The sequence below is a fragment of the Neltuma alba genome, unplaced genomic scaffold (assembly GCF_004799145.2).
Source record: "Neltuma alba isolate B1F8T4 unplaced genomic scaffold, ASM479914v2 tig00003266_pilon, whole genome shotgun sequence".
Classification (NCBI taxonomy): Eukaryota; Viridiplantae; Streptophyta; class Magnoliopsida; order Fabales; family Fabaceae; genus Neltuma; species Neltuma alba.
Window position 1 is genome coordinate 40,627 of NW_021633213.1, and position 7,174 is coordinate 47,800.

Genomic DNA, 7,174 nt, shown 5'->3' on the forward strand with positions numbered 1-7,174 from the left:
TATTAAATACTTTTTAATGATTTTTCTCAACCTCAATTTTAATAAGAAATTATTCATACTAAATATTTTTTACTGATTTTTCTCAATCTCAATCTCAATCCTTACTCTTGATTTTTTTTTTTAATACTTCATACTAAATGTGACTTAAAAGAATTGGACCTCAGTGGCAACGGATTTACAGGTAATTAATTTCAATTTCTTTTTCGGCATCTGCGGATTCACTCTTTTTTTTTTATTCACTCTTCTTCTTCTTGTTTTTTTTTTGTTCTTCCTGTTGTCCTATTTGTAACCATTTCAGTCCACAATGGGCTTGGAAAGCAATTGAGCGTAAGGCCCGCGTGTGTCTGGACTAAGCATGCAGCGAAAATCGGGTGTCCTGATCTCCTGTCATCCCGCGAACGCTCCTATGCATATTTCTCTTTTAAGATTGTTCTTAGCTTTGATTTTTTTTTTTTTGTTGTCAAATCAATAAGTTCTTTCCATTAAAATGGTTATGTGGAAGCTTGTACATATTTTTTTCTCTGCAAAGGTAAAGATTTTACGAGGGAGAAGAAAAATATTATATTACTTGTTCACATATACATACATATCTAATCTGTGTGTGATTTGATTGTTTGATTCGTGATTTGTTGGCCTCTTCATTTTGACATCCGTTTTGATTTTTAAAATATTGGAACCATACACAACCTGAGTCAATTAAAAATATTTTCAAAGTGCATTCTATAAGAAAAATCATGAAATTAGGGAAAAAAAATTTATTTCGCTCAAAAGGACTAGATCAGTTTAACGGCTCCATGAATTAGTCAAAATCATATTTCAATCATGAAATACTAACTGTTATACTAAAATTCAAAGTATTGTAAAGTGTAACACAATTTTAAATCTAATTTCTTTTTTCATTATTCCCTAATCCTAATGATTTTATTGGACTAATTATAAGTAACGAAAATCTTAGTTCATTGACAAAAATAAAGTAGCACTCACCTTGAAATAAATTATAACTCAAGATTTTTGTTTCTTTCAGACAAATTATACCCAAAAAAATCATAGCTATATTAATCTTAATCAAACTAATCACTACAACAATAATAAATAAACGTTAGAAAAATAATTCAAGAATCATGTGTCCTGGCTAATAATACTGAGAACAAGAGGAAATAAATAACAAGGGGTCAATTGACCAAAAAAAGGGGCAATATATAGTATTATCAGTATGAGAGGGTGTTTGGATGGAAACCAAACCATGGTTTCAAATGTGTTTTTACTGTTTACGAAGTAAATATGTGGAGAAGATTATCTTGTTTTGCGAAAAAGAAGTACTTTTGAGGGTTGCCAAACACCTCCTGAATCTAATTTCATTCATTCATTTTGTATTCTTCTTCTTTTTGATAACATGAATCTAATTTCCTTGTTTTAATTGAATTTGTATCTAAAAATAAAACTCTTCTTATATATTTATCTCGTACATCGTAAATCATAATTAAAAATTCTCTTTTTAAAGACAGTAATTGCAATTTCAAACAAGCCCTAAAAGTCATCCAAATGAAAGGACCGGAAAAACGCCTAATAATTATAAAAATTAGGAATGTTGAGGAACTAAAAATTATGCTAACTCATATTTATTTATACTATATCCACTTTTACCTTTCAAGGCAGCCTAATAGCAGACATATTCTTAAGTCTTGGACCACTGTGAAATGTAAATAGTAAGTAGATGGATATTAGCAACACTCACATGTTACATGCGAATAGACACTTAGACCTTTGTGACGGTAAGAAAGTTCGTAAATTAATGTTCTTTTAGTACTTAATATAAAACTCATTTAACTAATTTGATTAATTTAATGAAGTTAGGTAAGTTAGTTAATTATAAGAAATATGACACGTTTTTTCTAAAACACCATCAGCATCTTTCTTAATAACCCCTCTCATTCTTCTATTTGATTATGGTTGAGAGAGTATCTATAAAAGTAATTTAGAGAAAATGAATAAATATAAAAAATAGATTTTATATTTATGACTAAAATTAACTCAACACTACGTCATATGTTAAGAATTAGAGGAGTAATAAATATTTTGGAGGCAAGAAAATAAAAAAATCGCCGGTAAAGTAACCTCTCATCTTTAGAAAAAGAAATAAATGAGCAAGTGTTGGCGTCCACGTTAATTATGAAAGTGGGCCACGCGTGGATGGAAGGGCACATGAATGAACATTTTGTACTGTGTTCGGTGAGACGACAATTAATAAAGGACGACATTTTATCCTTTTGTTGTTGAACCATTCCTCCTCCTAAATTCCGCGTGTCCACCTTCATGTTTAGGCCAACCCCTCCTCTCCAGTCTCCACTTTATTTAACAACAGTGCTATTAAAAATACATACTAATCTCAAACATGGCCCATATATATTAATAATAAAATAAAAACCTAAATCAAGACAAGTAAATAAACTATTAAATATTATTATATCTTTCGCTTTTTTTTCCCGGTTCACATTGTTTGTGCTTTTTGTGCTTCCAAAGCCCCAATTCCAAGTGTATTTACTTTGAAAATAAAAGTCTCGTACACAACTTTTTATCCCCGGTCTCCAAGTCAGGACAAGCTTATGCATCTTTAATAACCACATCATTTAATATGATGAGTACATATATTTTTCCTTCATGATGAAGATATATCCTTTTCAAACATTTATGAAAAAGGAAGTCATTCGTCACCTTTATATAAAAAAAAAGTTAATAAAATTTAAAAGAGCGGTCTCAGCCGAGAGATCAAATCATTTCACTAAAATGAAAAAGGGCGGGGGGCAAATACTTTGTACAACTAACGAGCTTTTTTTTTTTTTTTAGCACCATGGTTAAGTAAGTCCCTGACTCCGTGGAAGAATTTGAAATCAGGCAAAACGGCGCCCCTTTGACGCGGTCATCACCTTCGAGGTTTTACCCACTGTCGTATCGTGGATTGCCACGTGCCGCGTGATTTCTGCAACTCGTAATTATCGCCCCCGACCTTCCCCTACGGCGGGGTCACACTCTCAAATTGGTGACACCCTCTGATCTTCACCTGGACCCCACCCACTACACATTACCGCCGTTGATTACCTCACAGCACTGTCTACGTGGCGCCTGCTCATTTGATCACATCCTCAATTTGTTAGATCACCAATAAAGTCCCAGAAAAACATATGCTCTTCCTCGCAAACTATAAATAATTCCAAAAAATTAAATTATGGACAACAAACTTTCCTAACACGTGGCATTTCTCAGTAAAATATAAAAGTGCTGCTATTTATAGAAGTTTAAAATAAGATTTTAAATTTTAAAAGTCTTGTAAAATTTTGGAAGTTGAGAGAGCTATTATTCAAAATTTTGAGCATTACATGTTAAATTTCAAATTAGTACAAAAAATGATTAGATTTTCAAAATTTGCATTGATTCTTCGCAACCACCGCTAGATACTGGCCGAAGGAAAAACTACCAAGTTTTGAATGAGTTCAAATCAAAATCATGGCCCAGCATATTGAGGAGCGCACATTGCGGATGAGATATTGGAAATCAAAATTCTCAAAAGCTCAAAAAAATCCAACGGCCGTAAATCACCCAACACATGAACATGACAAAGGACCATCCGCTAACCTTTTTCCACAAGTCTGGCAAAGCTGCGTGGCAGTGACGTTGACCAATGGAACGGCCTGAGCAGGTGCATAGTCAACCCGTCGCATCTTTTCTCCGCATCCTCCACGTGTCTTGTGTACGTGGATCGGGTCTGGTTCTCGCCCATGTTATCGACCGATAAGGAAATACAACAATGGCCGCTCACATGGCTCGTTGCTCATGGGTCGGGTGTTCAGCAAGAACGGTTCCTCGCTCCAGCTCCTCCATGTCTGGAACGTTCTGAAAGCCGTTTCCAGCTCCTTCGCCGTCGCAAGCCGTGGATATAGCTGTACGCTGTAACCCCAAGCCACCGATAAAGACCAATTCCGCCGTAGGTCGTAGCAGAAACTATGTTGCAGAGTCCGACCCGGATCCATTTTGTGTGCATCAACAAGTTTTGCCACCCCCGCTATCCGGTCCATGTTCGGAAATATCGGCTCCACGTAGTCTAGGTGTGCAACGACACCAGCGGCGCCACCGGGTGCGCCGCCAGTAACCCAACGGGTTCCCCCGTACATCAACCTGCAATAATTGGGATTTAAAATTTGAACAAAATTTGTACACTACAGTATGTCTCCATTATTATGTCGAGAGTTTGTAATGAAAATTAGAAGCTGGAGTTGAAATGCAGGTGTGGAGTATACTATTATAGGAAAAAGCAAATTTTTAAGAAAGACATTAAACGACCACGTTTTGGAGCAAAATATGGTAAAGAAAGAAGCGGAGGAGGAGCAGGACCTGATGGAAACCAAGCTCTTTCGTAATTTGGACCCCTATCTCACTGATACATCCCTGAATTTTCTGATCGGAGCCGTAATAATGGGAGTACCGATTAATACAGCCGTCGAGAATCTTTACCAGCTCTGCCGCCAGCGGGTAGCTGATGGCGAACCCCCCGCCGCCGTAGGCCATCGTGTAAGAGTGGATCACATCCTGTTCTACACTCTCAGAATTCGCACCGATATAATACATTTGATTGTGATCGTACTTCTGCAGCACCGTCACCAGATTCTCCGTGAAGAACACCGTATCGTCGTCTCCCAAAACGAACCACCTCACATTGTTCAACCCCAATTCGAAGCTCTCCTTCACAATGCGAGCAATCCGAATCGCCGACCGGGAACCGTACCAGCAGGTGTACTTAAACGACGACGTATCCGCTGATACCCTATACGGCGGCTTTTCTCGGCTCCGTCCATGTCTCGTTTCCAGCGGATTCCGTTCCAGCCAAACAAGCCCCTGGTGACCTTCGGCTGCCACCAGAGCTTGGAATACTGACGGCGGGCGTGCCAGGTCTGGGCGGAGCTGCGCCGATTCCAAAAGAATATGAGATATGTCGGTGGGGTCGTCACCGGCGAGGGCATCTTGTTGAAGAAAGTAACGAGTGAGGGGTTTTATGGTGGTAGTGAGGAGGATGATAGGAGCGAGAGAGGTAGAAGAAGAGGAAGACGAGGGCGAAAGAGCAAACGGCGAGACCGGCTTTGAGGAAGAGAGAGAAGATATCGCTGAGTTTGATGGAGGTGGGGAAGAAGACGAGGGATTTCCATGCTTTCAGAGGATCTTGGACTGCAGAAGAAGACATTTTGATTTGTAGAGGAAGGGAAAGTGAGGGTGTGGTTAAAAAGGCCGATGATGACAATTAAAGAAATGTTCATTTCATCTATATATATTTTGGAACAAGCAAAAAGTAGTGGGGAGAACGTACGTTCTGTTTCTTAATACATGGGTGCCTACGATACAACTTATTAATTAAAAATCAATTACCAGATATTATTTTGCGCCAAAGAATCTTCACGGATATTTTAAAAAAATAATCAAGTATATATGAGATTTGAATAAAATAAATTACTTATTGGCCAAAAAAATAATTACTTTTAATTTAATGATTTATAGGAATAAAATGTTTAATGCTTTCTAAAGTTTTAATGCCTTTCTTTGGCCCAAAAAAATGCCTTTCATTTTTTTTTCTAGAAATTTTAATATCTTTAGTCCTCTAAAAAAAAAAACACTTCTCTAGTCCTATTTATAAGAAATTTTTTTTTAATTTATTTATAAGTCCCTTCATTAAACTTTTAACATAAATATATTATTTTATCTTTCATTTATTATAGTGTAGATTCTCATTTTTTTCAAAAGTGTATATATTAAAAATTGATAATGTTAGAAAGTTATTATATTTTAATAGAAAATTAATACAGTTTAATATTCTTCTTAATTTGTATAAAAAAATATTAAAAGTGTCTTACAAATAAGACAAGAATAATATTAAACAAGCTTATTTGGAAAAAGATTTGTTCTGGGAAACATGAAAAATGAAAAACTCTATCAAGAGATGCTTCAGTTGGCATTTGCCCTTTTTGGGAGGGTGTTTTCAGTTGTTTGCATTTAAGTGAGGTGTCCTATTAGAAGATAATTTGCCTTTTTTGAGGGTGTTTTCAGTTGTTTGTATTTAAGTGAGGTGTCCTATTTAGAAGATAAAATTAAAAAATTTTATTTCATCCAAAATATAAGGCACATTTGTAATGTTCATTTTTTTTTTCAATGTTGTTTCTCAATCGCACTAAATTTCTGGTATATTTTATTTCTAATACTGCATCACTTTATGATGGACATTAATTTCAATAAAGGGTAAAATTTGAAAAATAGGCATTTTCATATGAATTTTTTTAGCCAAAACACGAGTCCGTTTTATTAATCACAGCAAAAAAAAAAGAAGAACGAATTACAAACACTAATAATATCAATCATCACTTTATAAGAATCATAAAGTATTTAACTTTGCCCTAAGGTTAACATGGGGGGCTGGATACTGTATCTTTCCCTGCCCTCTTGTTAATTTCAGTCTCTCTATAAAATTGGTTCCTTGCTCCGGAACTTTATAAATTTTTACTTTTGGAAGATAATTTATTGGAAGAATTATAATAAGATCTGAAAAAAAAAAATTACAAAATAAGTCCTATTTTTTACTCTAAATTTAAATTATTATTGAGACTTCTTAGTAATTATTATTTTTCCTTAGGTTTGGTTATCATTTTCGCTAATTTATTTTTCTTCAGTAATTAGATAAAAAAGAGTAAATATATAATTATAATATACTTAATTTTTTTAGCAACATATTATATTTACCTAGTAAGACAATTATTCCTCCAGTTCTTAATATAGAACCTAATTGTTGAGTTGATTTTGGTCCTAAATATAAGACATATTTCTCATTTTTATTAATTTTTCCTAAATTACTCTTATGTATACTCTCTCAACTATAATTAAATAGAAAAATAAAAGAGGATATTAAGAAAGATAATTATAGTGTTTTAGGAAAAACATGTCATATTTCTTATAATTAACTAACTTACCTAACTTCTTTAATCTAATCAAATTAGTTAAATAGGTCTTATATTAAATATTGGAATTGTAACAGCCATCTAATCAAATTTAAAATTTCTATAATAATATACGAGCAGCTCGTTGGTTCAAGATCAACTCTTGTGACTTATGAGCCCTTGATGTGGTCTTCCTTACAACTTAC

At 34.5% G+C, this 7,174-nt stretch overlaps 1 pseudogene; it reads right to left on the reverse strand.

The window, feature by feature from the left end:
* Positions 1-2,909: 2,909 nt before the first annotated feature.
* On the reverse strand, positions 2,910-5,235 carry LOC114741084 (uncharacterized; annotated as a pseudogene).
* Positions 5,236-7,174: the final 1,939 nt, after the last annotated feature.